Source organism: Parambassis ranga, chromosome 2, assembly GCF_900634625.1.
Source record: "Parambassis ranga chromosome 2, fParRan2.1, whole genome shotgun sequence".
Lineage (NCBI taxonomy): Eukaryota > Metazoa > Chordata > Actinopteri > Ambassidae > Parambassis > Parambassis ranga.
The window spans coordinates 27,676,918-27,695,575 of record NC_041023.1 but is presented as its reverse complement, the minus strand read 5'-3'; the positions used below and the strand labels follow the sequence as shown (position 1 = coordinate 27,695,575).

The 18,658-nt window shown below is 40.1% G+C and overlaps 1 protein-coding gene across 5 annotated transcripts in view; it reads left to right on the top strand.

The window, feature by feature from the left end:
- The first annotated feature begins 11,641 nt into the window (after nt 1-11,641).
- large1 (LARGE xylosyl- and glucuronyltransferase 1) overlaps nt 11,642-18,658 on the top strand; it is a 109,868-nt gene continuing 102,851 nt past the window's right edge. For 3 of the 5 annotated variants that reach the window (XM_028400138.1, XM_028400135.1, XM_028400136.1), the window contains exon 1: nt 11,642-12,243. The gene's annotated coding sequence lies outside the window, so the exon portion shown is untranslated. Of the gene's footprint in view, nt 12,244-14,734; nt 14,849-18,658 lie in introns of those variants that run through there. The other 2 variants (XM_028400137.1, XM_028400139.1) reach the window with 2 other exon arrangements.

Here is an 18,658-nt window from a genome sequence, read left to right as displayed (position 1 = left end):
TACCAGGGGAAGGCGTCCACATTTACCACAGGGGGACCTGATAGGGGTCAACTTGTCCTCTCTGTGATGAGCTGGTCTCTGCAGCTTGTGATCAAAACGCAGAGCTCTTCTGATGTGATGAAACCTTGGGAGGGACACGGTAGCTCTGAAAAATGTAAGACCATTGCGATCATCCTACAGGAAGCGTGTGGATCTCTAGACTCCTGCCAAAATCAATAGCCCCATGTAGGCACGTAGATCTGTGGAGTCTATGGCGGTCCAGTTCTTCACTGTGTTGATGGAGGTTAGTCATGCTGACAATGAGGTCAATCATCAAACAGGTGGAATACAGAATCCATATTCTGGGCTCTCACAATGGCGTAACGTGTTGGCCCTGGCGTCACATCTCTGGCATGCTGAAAAAAGGGAGTTGTCCCCACATTTGTGGGAAACCTTCACCATTTCTTCCAATCCACCTACATCCATGAGCCTCTGAATCCTCCTCACCTTCAGTGGAAAAAGTTGGAGAAGACAATGAGGGTGCCACAGCAAAATCAGGATCTGACTGTCTTGAATTGGTAGCATCAGAGGAAGAAGATAACATATTCTCCAGCTCGCTAGAAGGGTCAGGATGCCCAGGAATCATCTCCAATGCTTCTGCACAAGTGAATCCTCTCTTCATGTTGCATGCTGCTCTTCTTCTCCTCATGCGCACACGGTGTGTAGACACACAATTATGTGCTAAAATATATATATATATATATATATATATATATATATATATATATATATATATATATATATATATAATATAACTCGGTTTAAAGCCAGAAACTATGCTTCCCAAGCACAGGCCTTAGCCAGAAATTAGCAGCACTAGCCAACAGAACTAGCCTCAACTCAGAAATTGTGTTTTGTTTGCTTCATTCAGAAGCATTTGATGCAGAGTTGTGATATTAACTAAATCAGTGTTCTGCCAAGTTGAGAACACAGCCTTAAAGTGTGTCAAAGTGGAACAATATATGGTGTTGACAGGTATGGCCTGGAGCTGCTAGAGGTCCCAGAACTAATGAGCATGAGAGGTGAAACTCAAGCAAGTCCATTTGCTAGAGTTTTAGCACTCACAGCTACCATGTGAGGTGTGAACACTTATGCTGCCCGGACATAGCATGCATTTTCTTTATAATTATTTTATGCCCTTATACAGATTGCATGCTTTCTCATGATGAATATATCTCTGATGCTCTCACACTCAAAATCATATTAATAAATCATATTCTACATGTGTTTAAACACAAGTGTAACTTTATGAACAATAAATGAGGGCCCAAGGTCACAGTGTGCAGACGTTAGTATTACGAGATACTCACCACTGTATTACTCTTGATACAACAACATTACAAATATGATCTAGATACATTTCACATTTTTTATGTTATTTGTTTTCAAAGTAAATTATAATCATCACCAGTTCTCTGTCTCTTACGTTGTTTCCTCCTGTACTATACAGGGAGTGCATAAGTGCAGTCACAATGGTCACTAGTGTTGAGTATGTAACGTTGGACACATACCACCAGGCAGGTTTTAAACATAGGAAATGGCCAAATGCTAAGCATACTGCACGTTTGACTTGACACAACACTACCCTCCTGAATGTTACATACATGTGTACATTAAGACCTTGTTCACACTGGGGAAATCAATCCGGCTAGACTGGGATTCGGGAGGGGGATTGAAATCAATCCGGATATAGCCAGATTTTTTTTCCGAGTCTGAACAACGCAAATCCGGATATATTCGGATTGATTACAATCTAGCCAGATTTGAAAATAGGTGTGAACATATCCATCTTAAAGGCTATCCGGATTCAATCCCACACTGGCTAACTTGACTTTCTCCAGTGTTAATGGGGCCTAAGAGCATAGTGTATACTATAGTGTACTACTTGTAAATGAGGATAGCTTAGCTGCTTAAGCTTCACTCTTTTTACAGATGTGATAAAAATTCAAACACCAGGATGCAAACAAATTTGTGTTCCAACAATGTCTCTCTTCTCATTGTCATTTTGTGAACCCCAGGGACAGTACACCATTAGCACCTTCTCTACACTCATTGTATTCGCTGATGATCAGCACTGATAGTGTATTGGCTTTCACCAGTGCATTTCATCAGTTGTCATCAAGCGTCCCCTGGTCCCGTTCTTCACTCTGCATCATGGTTGAGTTGTATCTAATAATAAACGAGGTCTGTTACACCTTCAGCAAAGAGTCAGATTGTGAATTAGACACTGATCTGCCATTGCTGAGTGATAAATGAATGGTCTAATGATGTATGACAAAATAATGAAATGGTGTTTAACTTGTATTAGCCCAGTGTGATCCTGAGCACGGGAGGGTCCGATGGGTTAATGAGGCTTTAGCCCTGTGAAGTCGCACAGTAAATCAGCAGGAGCCCTCTGCCTTTAATGCTGATTCAGTACTCCTCTGTCTCTTCTACTCTGTTTCATCTCTTTTTATCCCAGCAGTTTGTCCATCGTAATTTACATATATTATTTAGTTTATTTTGGTGTCATCTGATCTTTACTATAACCCCATGAGCATCAAATTGGTCTATGACAATGTAGCTTACTGTGGACCATGGACCATGGACCATGAATGTCTACAGTAAATTTCACAGAAATCCATAGAAAATGACCTTTTTTTTCCTAGTATTAGGCTAACACACTGCGTACCATTAGATATTGAGATTTAAAATACATGCCAGAAAACTTAATAACATTTAAATATTCAAACTTGTAACACAGCAAGCCCACAGAACTTTTCAATGTGTTTCTGGTGTAAATGGTCAATTTACTCCTATCAGATTCCCCAAATTGTTTCATAAAATGTTAGCTCAAGAAATTAAGCCTATGTACATGTGTCAGAAGCTGCAATTCCCTCCTGTGGCTTCTGGGGGCCTGGCTCTAAAATTGAGTCGAACCCCTTAGACTTCCATGTTCAAATAGATCAAATCCATTTTGATATGTCCACATAACCTTTTACTAAAAATACATATCCCTTGTAAGCCAGTGATTTATGGAGTTTTGTTTTTTATAGTTTCCCTTTTTTATGAAATCCCTATCGCTGGTGATGGTAACTGCACTGTTTTTTATGTGTGATGAATTTAAGCGTAGGTAATCTCCTCATCATTCTTACACTTTCAGTGGAGGAGGAGGATTATATGATGCATTGGTGTAATTTATCATGGCTGAATAGCCTCATGGATTTCATGAGGTTGGAGCAGGGTGGAAGGATACTGCTGCTAAACCTTAGTAGAAAAGTAGAACCTTTTTAAAGGGTACCACTGTGGAATTTATGTGGCATGCCATGGAATAATCAGTGGTTGGACATTTCTTAACTTCCAAGCTTGTTGATTTCCTATAACACATAAATATTGCAACAAAACCATGTAAATTAGTATGGATTTCCCATGAGAGCATCTTTTTCTTTCCCCCCACAGTGGGAATAGACTGATTAGACACTCATCCAAACCTAACCTTTGATGTTTCTTTTAAAGATGTAGTACAATCATATTTCATTGGATCTTGTGCAGAGAGTGGTGGAAAGCATAGCTACATCTCTGTGTGAATTTCCAGGGTTAGAGTCCTACCCCAGCTGTGAAGCTCAGAGATCAGCTCCCTGCTGCGGGCTTTGAAGGCAAAGCAACGCAACTAAAGTGCTTGGACTTTGAGGTCAACACCACAAAAGCAGGAGCAAGCAGAAACATGCTCAGACTTTGTTAATGTTCATTTGTATTAGGTTTCAAGTGGGTATTAGGGTTTTTTTTAGTCTACACTACTATTTTGTGATGCCAAGGAGCTCTGATGCTAATTTTGGCATAGAGTACATAGCAGCATCATCATACTGGTTGATTGTTGGATGTTTTCTATGCTAGATAGCGGTGCTATTATGGATTATATGTTTTGTTTTTTTGTTTTTCGTAACAGAACCAATATTTTGTGGCGAGTTATCAATTCGCCTACTTCTTGTCAGACAGCATACGGTCATAGGCTGAAGTCTGTGTGTGTGTGTGTGCGCGCTGCTGACTTCGGCAAGAAAGTTTGTGAAGACTTTATGTCGACTTCATGTAGAGGAAGTATGCGTGTTATTTAGAACTTGCAAGCAGACATCACAAAGAAATGTGCCTGAGTGGACTTTTTAATGACAGTACCCAGAAGCGATTATAGAGTCTCTTGGGGCAAAAATTCCCAGGGGGCCCACGAACCAGCGTATATCACCATAATATAATAAATAATCTGACACTAAAAAAAGTGAAATGTAAACATTTATATGTGTTTTATACAATACCTTCCTCTCCCATCTTCCTTACCTTCTCTCTCTCTTTGCCTCACTCTTCTCAGCTGTGTCTCCAAAATTACCAAAGCTGAGCTTCACCTTCACCTGACCATTTTGTCCATCACAAGCTCTGACAGCTCTGACCATGCTCTGACACATTGGGATGATTAATACAAGGCAATTAAAAAGAGCGTTCCCCATTTGTACCATGATTAACCACTTTTACATACTTAACCACCCGTCAATAATGGATGGGCTTATGTTAGCAGACAGTAGCTAACTAGTTAGCCAATTCACTTAGGTAAAGTAAGGTGCCAGAGCACCAACATCATTATTGAGACGCATTATGAAAACACTACACAAACAGCTTCACCCTTCATCCCCGTCGTCTTGCCTCTCGGCACGCAGCATCCAGGCAGTCTTTCCACTTTGTTGACATGACCCCCCAAAAAAACACATGCACCTTGTTCAAAGATCTTGTATTAATGGTATATGAGCTCTTACTCCTCCAATCATTACTTACACAAATGCGCACGCGAGGGATAAGGAGAAAGTGAGAAAGGAGAAGTCTGCTTTATAAAAGATCTTTGCACCACATAAACAGAGGGATCATAGTTTTTTGTTTGTTTTGCATGAATAAATAAAATACATACATTGATTATTATAAAAGATTTCAGTTGTCAGGAGGAATGAGCTTATTGTTGACAATAAAATGTATTTTAGTCTAGCATAGCGAACTTTGTCTTAACGAATATGACAATATCAAAAACAGCAGTTATATATGATATCCAATGGGATATCTACATGCTAGTTTCTAATGCAGTAGTGGTGTTTGCTGTCAAATTGTAATCTGACATTATCAAACCTTATCACTAGGAAAACCAAATATGAGGGAGAAAAGAAGAAACGCCATCTGTGGCAGAAAGTGGGAAAATTTTGCACTATAAAATTTGTTTAATATTATAAGAGACACAAGGACAAAAGAGACACCCAGATTCTGTTATGCTGGTAGTACTTAACATGGTTACACTATCACAGGGGCCTACTACACTGATCTCTCACACAGCCATGAGGAGAAATGAAGAACAGAAGTGCTTTTCCATCAGGACAAACATTCCAGTCCTCACATCCACAGTGGTAATGGCTGCTATAACTCATCCATCGTCTGGTTTGGCCCCCTTAACTGCCCCATGATGATGATGATGATGGTGATGCTATCACTCTGTGGCAAAGGCGATATGTGTGCGCCCATCAAAATGAAACTGGTGGTGACACTACATGAGATTGGCTGAAACCTTTGGTAAAATGTTAACTCTTTATGCTTACTTTAAAGATGTTCGGTTTTAAAGAACTACACATGGTGGTACATTTTTTCCTCCACATAGACTGCAAGAAATGCCCTCATCAGACTGCTGTCTGGATAATTAATGAGTTACTTTGCAGTGTGTACGCCTGCTGAATTAACCAACCTCACCTTATGTTGGAGAGTGTCAGACTATCAGCACTGAATAATGGCCTGGTGCATGGGACACAAGGGCAAACAAAGGCCTGGCTTTGCGTCTGTCCCATTGCTACTGCCAGCAAGATAACTTGAATCACTTAGCAGAAAATTGATGGTAAAGCTGCAGGTGGTACTGTTGAGGGTGTGTCATTATGACTTTTTGTTACACAACAGAAAGTACTTTAGTAATAGAATTAGTCTTTTTCTTATCTTTATTTATTAAGACACTGAAGTCAAATGTGTATAGTTAGAAAAAATAAAGCCACATCCAAGGCACTATATATTCTTCATGAATGATAAGCCAATATGTGTCTCATCTCATAGAAATTACAAACTAAATACCATTTGAAAGCTGCAGCCTCCAGGGCTCAGACTTGAAGCCCATGCGGAAGTGTCAGAACGTGTAGTTCACGCCGTAACCACTGGGGGCTGGCCCCAGAAGTAAGTAATTTCCCTTTGACTCCCATGTTAAATTTGGCCAACTTCACAGCAGAAATAAACATGTTTACAGCCTGGTACTAAATGCTCTGATTTTATTTCAGTTCTTTTATATATATTTATAGATATATCATTAGAGAAAGCCATAAATTTCCCTTCACCTTAATGGGCCTGCCCAATGTTGCATAGACAGACAACTTTTCCACTCCCGGTATTCAACTTAGTTCACTTATAAATATGATGCTTCATTTGTTCAAAAATGACTTTCCCTGTAACTACAGCCTTTGATTAGATATGTAATTGGGAAATCAGTGCAGTTGTATATATGAACTTTATTTCTAGAGACACAGTTGATGAAACAGCTGTCTGCTAAGGCTGAATGCTGGCAGCCAGTTTCTTCCAGTAAACCCACCAAGTTATCCGCAAAGTCACTTTCAACACAAATTCTGACTCTGTCCTTTTGCCTCCAGTTTGGTTCTCATTCTTTTATTCAGACACACAAATACTAATACAGTATCTAAAAAAAATGCATTGCAAAAACAACAAATGATCATCACATTTTTTACATGTTTTCAAGGGATGTCCGATCCAAGAGCTAATCAGCAGCATTATGGATAAATTAAGGGAAGTGAGCAGAAACCACCTGCCTCTACTACCAGCCAGGCCACCAACAGTACAATCACTGTGGTCTATGAGCCATACATCACTTAATCAGAGCAGGTGAACTCAGGCGAACCTGCACCCTGTTGGTCCTGAACTCCAGCCAGCCTCCTTCCCTTCTGACTGGCCTTGTTCTGTATTTCATACGCATGATGGTCACAGGCAGAGCAGCAGACTCGCCATTTATCTCTACCTTCCTTCACTTAAGGAATGAAGGTTTTCAATCAACTTGTCTCAAATGCAGAAGCTGCACACTGTCTCATGAATCTCTGCGTAAGTCATGTGGGAAACAGAGGACCATACACTACCAGTTCAATCCATCAGATCAGATAGAGACTGATGTACTGTCTGACCTGTGTTCACGTATGCTGCAATGACAGCAGTAGAGAGGGCAGAAACTCAGAGGTCTCTGCAATCGGGCACCTACCTATTTAAATATATACCTATAAAAAGAATGATTTCTTAATAATGTGTTTGTATATATACACAAACACATTATTTAGAAATCGTTCTTTTAAAGCCTGATATAGTGCATATGTCAGTCCTGCTATGCAAAAAAAGTTGAGGGAGGAGTGACCTTTAAGTGGAAGTGGATGCAATGCAGCATCACCTCTCAACCTTTACTGCACAGATTTTGGTTCCAACATGTCTTTTTTTGTGGGAAAAGACCTAGGTTGTAGGGTGTTGTCCATTTTATACACTCAACAAAAATATAAACGCAACACTTTTGTTTTTGCTCCCATGTTTCATGAGATGGACTTGAAGATCTAAACTTCATTCCAGATACACAATATTACCATTCCTCTCAAACAGTGTTCACAAATCTGTCTAAATGTGTGATAGTGAGCACTTCTGCTTTGCTGAGATAATCCATCCCACCTCACAGGTGTGCCACATCAAGATGCTGATCTGACATCATGATTAGTGCACAGATGTACCTTAAACTGCCCACAATAAAAGGCCACCCTGAAATGTGCATTTTGTTTCTGCTTTATTGGCGGTCTGGGGACTCAGAACCAGTCAGTATCTGGTGTGACCACCATTTGCCTCATGCAGTGCAACACATCTTCTTCGCATAGAGTTTATCAGATTGTCTATTGTGGCCTGTGGAATGTTGGTCCACTCCTCTTCAATGGCTGTGCGAAGTTGCTGGATATTAGTGGGAACTGGTGCACGCTGTCGTATACGCCGGTCAAGCACATCCCAAACATGTTCAATGGGTGACATGTCCGGTGAGTATGCTGGCCATGCAAGAACTGGGACATTTTCAGCTTCCAAGAATTGTGTACAGATCCTTGCAACATGGGGCCGTGCATTATCTTGCTGAAACATGAGGTGATGTTCATGGATGTATGGCACAACAATGGGCCTCAGGATCTCATCACGGTATCTCTGTGCATTCAAAATGCCATCAATAAAATGCACCTGTGTTCTTCGTCCATAACAGATGCCTGCCCATACCATGACCCCACCACCACCATGGGCCACTCGATCCACAACATTGACATCAGCAAAGCGCTCACCCACACGACGCCACACACGCTGTCTGCCATCTGCCCTGAACAATGTAAACCGAGATTCATCCGTGAAGAGAACACCTCTCCAACGTGCTAGATGCCATCGAATGTGAGCATTTGCCCACTCAAGTCTGTTACGGCGACGATCTGGAGTCAGGTTAAGACCCCGATGAGGACGACGAGCATGCAGTTGAGTTTCCCTGAGACGGTTTCTGACAGTTTGTGCAGAAATTGTTTGGTTATGCAAACCAATTGTTTCAGCAGCTGTCTGAGTGGCTGGTCTCAGACGATCTCGGAGGTGAACCTGCTGGATGTGGAGGTCCTGGGCTGGTGTGGTTACTCGTGGTCTGCGGTTGTGAGGCCGGTTGGATGTACTGCCATATTCTCTGAAACGCCTTTGGAGACGGCTTATGGTGGAGAAATGAACATTCAATGCACGAGCAACAGATCTGGTTGACATTCCTGCTGTCAGCATGCCAATTGCACGCTCCCTCAATGCTTGTGGCATCTGTGGCATTTTGCTGTGAGACAAAACTGCACAGTTCAGGGTGGCCTTTTATTGTGGGCAGTTTGAGGTACACCTGTGCACTAATCATGATGTCAGATCAGCATCTTGATGTGGCACACCTGTGAGGTGGGATGGATTATCTCAGCAAAGCAGAAGTGCTCACTATCACACATTTAGACAGATTTGTGAACAATGTTTGAGAGGAATGGTAATATTTTGTATCTGGAATGAAGTTTAGATCTTCAAGTCCATCTCATGAAACATGGGAGCAAAAACAAGTGTTGCGTTTATATTTTTGTTGAGTGTATATACTGTCTATGGTCCTGATTAGCAGTGTGTGTGTCAATGTGCTTGGCTTGTGTATATGTAATGTGTATATGTAATGTGTATATATGTAATATGTAATTATGTAATGGGTGAATGTGAAGCACTGTAAAGTGATTTGTGTACTTGAATAGATGGAAAAGTGCTACATAAATAGATCGTTTTTACCACACCAATGAATTTAATATATAGAGAAAACACAAAAAGTCCTGATGATGATTTTTTTTTTTTTTTTTTTTTTAAATCATTGACATTTAATGTCTGACAACATTCATCTTGTCAGGTGCAGTGCAGAAATCGGACCCAAATGCAGACAACGGTAAGTTAACAAAAGGTGAGCTTTAATGAAAGCCAAAACACAGTCCAGGGTACAAGAAAAACTTAACTAAACTAAGACTTGAACAACTAAAAGGTACAAGAGAAAAGGAAAATCAAAAACCAACTAACCAAGGAGATCTGATCCAGGGGAGGACGGGAGGATGACAGGATGGAAGGAAACCAGGAAGACGACGAACATGGCACAGGGAGTGACAAACAATGAACTGACAAAGACAAAGGGGAGCACGAGACTTAAATAGGGGAGAGACAGCACAGGTGAACACAATTAGGGCGGAGCTGGCAATCAGGGAGGAGGAACAGAAGGGAAGACAGGAGGAGCAGAGAAAGAGGAAGAGGAAAACACACAGGGAGAACAGAGAAGAAATAAACTGAACCTACAACTAAATAACAAAATAAACAATGTGAAAACAAGACAAGGATCAAAACCCAGGATCATGACACATCTCATGTTTTTAACCTATCCAGACACACCAAATCAACCATCTAACCATGGAAAGTGCTAGCAAGGATTGTTGTGTGCAGATTTCAGATTTGAATAATTTAGCATGTTTTCATAAAAACAAAAATATATAGCCACATCATCAGTAGGTGTGTCTTATTACATGATTAAAATATATAAATAACACTACACAACATTTAATTCTGTTTATAACACAGGCTGGACTGAAGAAAAACTAAATATGATACTAAAATGTTATTATATGTATGATTTTTCTTCAGTCGCATGTCTTGTCATGAGAAGTGGTATTCATTTCAGAGGTGTGTGTGGCCAAATAGTGAGGATCAATTCATATGATCTTGAAGATGTGTCAGAGAAACCCCACTGGAGTGACTTAGTCGTGGTCTCAGTGGTGGTCAATGCATCTGATCATTTTTCAGCTAGATAAATATGTGTTAAGCATGATCATATTGATTATTTGTTTCAAGTGCTGGTGCACACACGACCAACAACTGATGTGCTATTACTGAGTGGGCCAGCAAATCATTTAAAGTGAGCATGGCAGATAGGCCTCTAAGCCCCCTTACTTCCAGAACGTTTGGTTATAAGTAGTCTTGACAACTTGTTCCTGAAGATATATGTTTGAGATGTGTCTGGTAGTTCCACACATTTCAATGACTTGAGATGGTGATCTCACAAAAAATTGAAATGCAAGAGATGGATGGCACGCTAGCTCTCCCAAAAGTAATTCTGTCTTTAATCTAAGAATTCTGACATTTTTCTCATAATTCTGTTTTTAAAATAAGATAAGATAATCCCTCACAGGGGAAATTCACAGTGTTACAGCAGCAGAAGCACACGTAAGAAGAAAAAAATAGCAAAAAATATAAAAAATAGATAAATAGAAAAGCCCACAAGGTGAATGAATGCTTGATTAAATAACAGAATAAAGTGACTTCAGTACTGTTATTGCACATTATGATCTGGTATGGTGAAATCTCAGAATTTTGACTTCTTCTCATGTCTATCTCAGGATTCTGTCTTTAATCTCAGAATTCAGATTTTTTCCCCTCAAAATTCTGTCTTTAATCTCAGATTTCTGTCTTTAAACTCAGAATTCTGTCTTTAATCTCAGAGTTCTCACTTTTTTCCTCATAATTCTGTCTTTAATCTCAGAAATCTCTTTCTTCTAATAAATCTCTGCAATCTCAGAATTCTGTCTTTAATATCAGAATTCTGACTTTTTCTGATAAAATTGTCTTTCATCTCAGAATTCTGTCTTTAAACTCAGAATTCTGACTTTTCTGATAATTCTGTCTTTAATCTTAGAATTCTGACTTTTTTCCAGTGGCCCTAATCCTCCTCCGTAATTGACACATATGGTGCATATTTAGAATAAAATATGAATTTAATCACATAGGAGCAATAGGAGCAAGGAGCAAAAAGGTGCACAAAAAGGAACCCATCTCCCTTTTCCCTAGGTGCAAACTGGTTGATTAATCCGCCCCTGCACCAGGGCTCCATCGGTCATGTGGTCCAGTCCGGTCCTTAACTCCGGTCCGCTCTGATTCCAGTCCTTTTCCTCCTCCGTCCTCTCTCTGAATGCGGCGCTGTGATTGGACGCTGGCTGCTCGTCAGGAAGAAAGAGCTCGCTGTGTTGAGGCCGAAAACTCAGACACACAACCAGCACCTGGACAATACTGGAATACCTCCGAGGAATGGATATAAAGTCTGCCGGACACTCGGAAGGCGTTTGTAAGTAGCTGTGCTTCCGCGGAGAACCGGCGGAGCCACCGTGCTCCCGCTGTCTTTAGCCCGACGCTGCTGTTTCTTTCCTCAGACGGTGTGTCGCTGACTGCTGCTTCATAAAGACCCAGAGCAGCCGCTGCTTTAATGACACTGAAGCCGCTTTAAGGCGACGCAGCCACGAACCTGTCTGAGGTTTAAGTCTTCATAACATAACGACGCAGTTGTTAGCTAACAACTGAGGCTACCGGACCGGATAAACATCCCGACAAACCTCCAACTACATGGAACAAGTCAGCGGCGGACGACTGTCTCATTTTGCGCCAGTTGAACTGTTATGACTAATCTATAAGACAGCAGTATATACATATTTTTGAAACAGCGCCAACACACTGGCTCAATTTCTGAGGATTTATTGGACGTCCTGAAAGCAGCAGTTTGAAGCCTCGCCGCATCAGGTGAGTGGATTCCGCAGTTATTCACACCGTCCTTATTACCTCAGTAGCCTCCTTCCAGTTAGATATTTTTGGCACGAATTCTGTATGTGTGTGCTTTTCACTTATAGTAACCTTTAAAGTCCTTGTGCTGAATGTTCTATTAAGGCCTTTAAAAACGTGTGCGTGTTATAGCTAATCCGGAGTGCGGGCTGTGCCGTTCAAACGTAAAGAAAGCGGGTAAAGCGGTCCTTTAATTCCCCTCCAAAACAACACTAAACACAGGAGGAAGAGGAGGAGGAGGAGGAGGATTAGCGGCGCATGGTTCCTCCAGCTCTCCTCTGAGCTTTTAATTCATTACAACACTCCTAACATTATAAGATGTCATTGTCTCTTCCCTGTACAGTTCTAGTTCGGATGCCATTCGTAACGCTGGCACGAACTGAGTGGCAACAGTTGCGATTACAGTGTAACATCGGGGATGGTACTGTACTGTGTGACAGAGAGTGCCGCCTATATATGTACAGAATTATATCAACACAACCATAAATGATAGTGTTGTACATATTTTCATTAGGGATTATACATTTTAGCCACAAATCAAAATCATTAATCCCAGTAAGGCTTTTATCAATGATTTGTTTTTAATGTATTGACTAAACAATTGATCTGCTCAGAAAATAAGTGAAAAATAGCTTATACATTTATTTAAAATACAGAGTAGTGCTGCTTCAGTGATTCATTTTCAGTTAACTAATAGATTAATGACTAATAAATGTATTCTTAACTGTTTATCCTCTAATGGTTATGTCTTCATCATATAGCAGCAACTAATTGTCTCCATCCATGATTATTAGCTTTTAGCCACAGTTAAAACATAGTAATCCTACTAAAGGCTTCTACCAGTAAGTTGTATTGATTGATTAATTGATTTGTTATCTCTCAGAAAATGGTGAAAAATAGCCCACAACCCCCAAACTAAAAGTTGTCATCATCTCACATAAGGAATAGTGCTGCTTGTGTGATTCATTTTCAGTTAAATAACTAATTGATTAATTGACTATTCATCCTCAAGTGCTCATGTTATAAGCCCAGCTTTAAAAGGAAAAAGCCAGAGACTCAGGTTTAAAGTTATATGAAAGAGAAAAGTACTAAATTACATGCTGCATAACATCATATGAAGTTGAAAAACAACAAAATATGCAACAATAATTGATAATGATAATACTGTACTGTTCTTGTAGCTGAGGTAGAAAAAGAAACATACTATAGCAGCAACTAACTGTAATTTTCAGTCACTGTACAAGACCAGAAGTCAAAAATAATGCTCCCAGTAAGGCCCAGATTAATCAGCATAGTTACGTGTCATATAATGCTGGAAAATCAGAGCCTAAAGGGACTTGATCTTCAGACTGCTTCCTTTGTCTGATAATTTAATCTCAAAGTTATTCAGTCTGCAGTTATCACAAAAAAACTGTGGAAAAACAACAAATCCTCACAGTTTAACACTTGAAAGTTGAATCAGAGAATGCCGCTTGCTTCACTGATTCATTTTCTGTTAATTAACTAATTAATTAATTTACTAATCATCTTCAAAGTGCTTATTTTGTTAGAGAGACATTCAGAAACCCACAGGAGCTCTAAAGCTAGATGATACAGCAGAGCAGCTACTCTCACAAAGTACAGACTGGCGGCTATTGTAATATTTTGTTACATTGTCCTTCATAACTCGCTCACTACTTGAAATGTATGTGTCATCGTTTGATAAGTGTGTGATAACTCTAAAAACCTGGTAGACCACAGTTATGAATACTGTTTCTAGCGTTTTATGAAATTACGCACACATTTCTTGAGTTTGTGAGTCGCACAAGTTGAGATTTCACATCCACAAAATCTCACAGGAGTGCTGGTGCCATGTGGTCTTAATCTTAGTATCCAGAAATTTGCGGAGTGATCTGCTAGTTGGTATTGGCTGTTGTGATTGCGTTGGGACAGTCCCAGTTAGTTAGGATTCGACATACGGCATATAGGCTGTGCGTGGTAACTTTTAGCCAATAATCAGGAGAGCAAGAGTTCTGAATCATCTAAACTTTAGACAGCAGGAGAAAAATGGATTCTAAAAGTAACTTAGTAATACCTAAGAAGCAGTACTTCTAGGTGAGAATCTTACTGAGCATGTGCAGAGTTACCTCACTCAAGCTTCTCTCTAATTGGAGCATTTGAGTGTGTTAAAAATGCCCCACGTCTCCCATGCATATCATTGACAACAATTAGTGTGTTTGTAGCATTGATGATGAAGATGAGGAAGATGCAATCGTTACTCTGCGGTGGAGATGGTTACAACTTTTTTCAAGCACTGTAGAGTTTTGATGAGATCTTGCCTCAGATGATGGAGTGTTTAGATTTAGACACAAACTCCTAATGAAACGATAACCTTTAGACAATAAGAATACAATCAATACCTCTGTCTGTCCCGGTGTATCACTGTTATGTCTGTTTGTCTCCATTAATGAGCGTGCGGGCCAGCTCTCTGGGGGATGTATGGTGGAACTGCAAACAAGCCTGTTCTGTCCACTGCTTCATTGATTTCCTCGTTCGGGCCCAGCGGCATTAAACAGCCACATTTCAGGTGATGCACTCATCACGATGTAATCACTGGAGATATTCTGGAAGTTAATGCCTGTCCACTGGAGATAAGCTCCAAATGATGAAGCTAATAAGACAACATTTTGACTTACAGACAGGCACTGTGCTGGACTCTGTGTTATTATATGCGATTCAGTCTGTCCTAGGATTATATTCTCTACAGTTATAAAACAAAAGGAATTCTTCAGTAATATTCCTCCCACTCTGCATCTGTTTTCATTCATGCTGTATGCTGATCCAGTGCTACCACACTGAAGAACAGATGATAAACAACTCATTTACTGGAGTTAATTGGAACTGTGTGATAGCATGTCCCTCACTGGATTTATTGCACCTAACAGATTCCTATCAGGACACTCGAATCATTTCATTCAAAACCAGAGGGGGGAACAGCAAGACCGAGTACAGCTGTGTGACGTCAGAACACTGCCTCTGCATTCTGATTGTCTCAGCTGAGTGAGGACTTAGCTGCTATATAAAATAATTTGACTTTAACTGGAAAACATTTTATGAATAAACACGAGACATTAGTCATACGTGTTGATTTGTACTGATGCTAGTCATGAAGACATTGTAGCATGGGACATGCATTATGGCACAACTATAATATAATGTTTAGACTTAGAGCTGACATTTTGTTTTAGATCACCTTTCCTATTTATGGGGTTAGATTAAGAAAAATAATGTTTTGGGTGTTAGTCCATAGTTACATGTCCTTTCTACAATAGGCTTCGGTGTCTGAATAGATGGCGTGTACCTAAAGAAGATCCTAAGTAATAATCTATAACATATTAAGTGACCAACAGGTGCATGCTGAGTTTAGCTAAATGCTAAATTTGTTGATGCTTTGTATGTAAGGTGAATACTGTTACTGTTAGGCAATGGGATATGGGAGTTGCAGGCTGTGAGACTTAGGTGATTATCAGGGCCTAGTGTGTTATATAAAATATTGTGCAAGTTCATTTTCATTTCTGATTCCTGCTGAAAAGGAGGCTGTAGAGCATAGAATTTCTTTCATTTCTATATCATGTCAAACATAACCACCAGGCACTGAGGTCGCTGCTTGGTCCTTGGTTCTGCCTGTTGTGCTGTACAGTAATTTTTTTCTTTTTGTTTTCTTCTACAAGTTTGTGGAATTGATTTTCCCAGACTTCAAGGAGAAGGCTTTGTGCTCCTGTGGAATACTGATTTTTTTTTTTGCAGACTTATCCATGTGTCCTTTTTTTTGTATGCATATATCTTCCCTCCTATTTTCCACCATACTAATTTCCTACTCGTTCAATTACAAAAAGCCTCAGCGTCTTGTTGATCTAACTGATTGAAGTTACATCCTAACAGACAGTGACTGACAGATGGTTTATCCAATCACCTGCTGAGTATTCTTTTGAAAGTGCCTGTCCTTAACAGTTTCCCATGGCGACCTCTCTGCTTCTTCCACAGAACCATCTGGTGTGTCAGGTTACAGACATTTCCTCTTGTACTAAAAAGAACATGAAATAACCCTCACACCATATTGTGTAAGACTTTGCAACATCATGATTATATCTGGGCAGTACTCATTCAGGTTAGATTCAAAGGTGTAAATTTGCACTTTAATTAGATTAAGCCCCAGAAATAGATTAATTTTACTGTGTGCAGAACAGTCAGATACTAGGGAGAAAATGGAAGCTGCTTTGTCTTGACAGCAGCCTCTAAATAGGGATGCTTGTAGGATGTGGTAAAGACTAGATGTGAGTGTAACACTGCGGTGGTTGTGCAGTGTTTCCCAGATGCAGCAGGGTGACTGGTCCCTGCCATGAAGAGATGCTGCTGAAATAACCTCTGACATTCAGACTGAATGGAATGACCCTGTTCTTTCCATCCTCATTCTGTGGTGGGCAGTCATGTGGGAGTAATTCACAGGCTGGTTACCAGGCTGCCGTCATGGCTGCTTACGAAAAACATGTTTCTCACGTCTCATGCAACAGCAGGTTAACTGTCTGTCAGTTGGGAGGTCTGGCTGCACACAGGCTGAGCTTATACAGTTGAGGTGTATGATAATATGCAGTTAAAGGTATTTTTAGTCTGACTGTTTTGTAGCATCTTTTGAATGCACAGCCTTTTTGCAGGTGCCCACAGATGTGACCAGTAGGAGAACAACAACACATGTGATAGATATTTTTGCATTTTTAAAGCCTCTACAAACTACACTGCTCAAATAAAGGGAACACTAAAATATCACATTCCAGATCTCATTAATTATTTTTTTTAATTAATTAAAATATTCCAGTTAAAAATCTAAATTCATTACATAGTGGTAGGGCTGAACGATTTTAAGAATAAATTGCGATTTTTCTGGCAAATATTGCAATTTCGATTTCATCCACGATTTTTTTCAAATCAAGTTTTAGTGCACATGAGCATTTGCAAAGATCACAGAAACTTACATCATACCTAGGGGTGGGCGATATATCACAATTCTTTAATGATAAAATCACGATCACGATTTTATCACGATTTGTTTTTACATTGACACTAATTTGCATGTTTCTGTGTAAATGACTTCAGGTAGCCTACTCTGTCATTTCTCAAAAACTATCAGTAGATCTAAAAGTAAACTCTGATAACGTGCACTCAGTTAGTTTTCAATAAACATGAACATTTAAATAACAAATAAAGAACAAAATAAAGTTTTATTTCAAATAGGTTAAAAAGAAGACTAATGTAATTCTGTAAAGTATTATTCAACAGTCATTTAAACAGACTGAAGTGTGCCTCCTAAGGTTAAACAATACAGTATTGAGACTTAAGTAACTCCTAAGGTTCAATGTTATTTAGAACAAATGATCAAACTTTAATGGGAATCATATCTAAGGAAAAATGGAGCTGCTGCTGTCACCTCTGTCCACCGTTTACTAGAGTCCTTATATGGAGCCTCTTCATCAAATGCCTGCGTTATTGTTTTGGTGACATCATTAGCTGTTGCCTCTGTCTGCATCTGATGTACACATGCGGCCCTCCCACTGCACACACACACACACACACACAGGTGTAGAAGAGCTGCTGAGGACACAACAGCAGCGAACCTGAGTATAACAAGCTGGTAATGTTCAGAGAGGTGGGCGCGTACGTGCTCGTAGCATTATAATACATTCGTACACTGCGACACACGTCTGAGATCGCAATTTTCAGTCTAAAACGATAGATTGTTCAGTCCTACATCGTGGAATATGTTAAGAAGCAGAATGTTACGTACCCCCTCCACGTCTCCTGGTGTACTTGCCTGTCTCCTGGTATCTCCTCCATGCTCTGGACACTGTGCTGAAGACACGGCAGACCTTCTTGTCACAGCTCGCATTGATGTGCCATCCTGGATGAGCTGCACTACCTGAGCAACTTGTGTGGGTTGTAGACACCGCCTCATGCTACCTCTAGGGGTGAGAGCACTGACAAAATGCACAAGTAAGCAAAACATCAGAAAGGTTGAGAGCAGAGAAATGGTCTGTGGTCAGCGCCTGCAGAACCTCTCCTTTATAGGGGCTGTCTTGATAACTGCCTCTCATTTCCACCTGTTGTCTGTTCCATTTGCACAACAGCAGCTGAAACTGATTCACAATCAGTGTTGATCCTAACTGGACAGGCTGATTTCACAGAAGTGTGATTGACTTGGAGTGTGAAGTGTAGTTTCTCTCTACTCTGCACATTAACTGTAAAAAATCCTGGAGATTATTTCAGAACTTTTTTTTTTTTTTTATTGGAAACTATGCTTTCAAAACCGGTAGCATATTTCGGTAAGGGTTGTCAGGGTTAATCT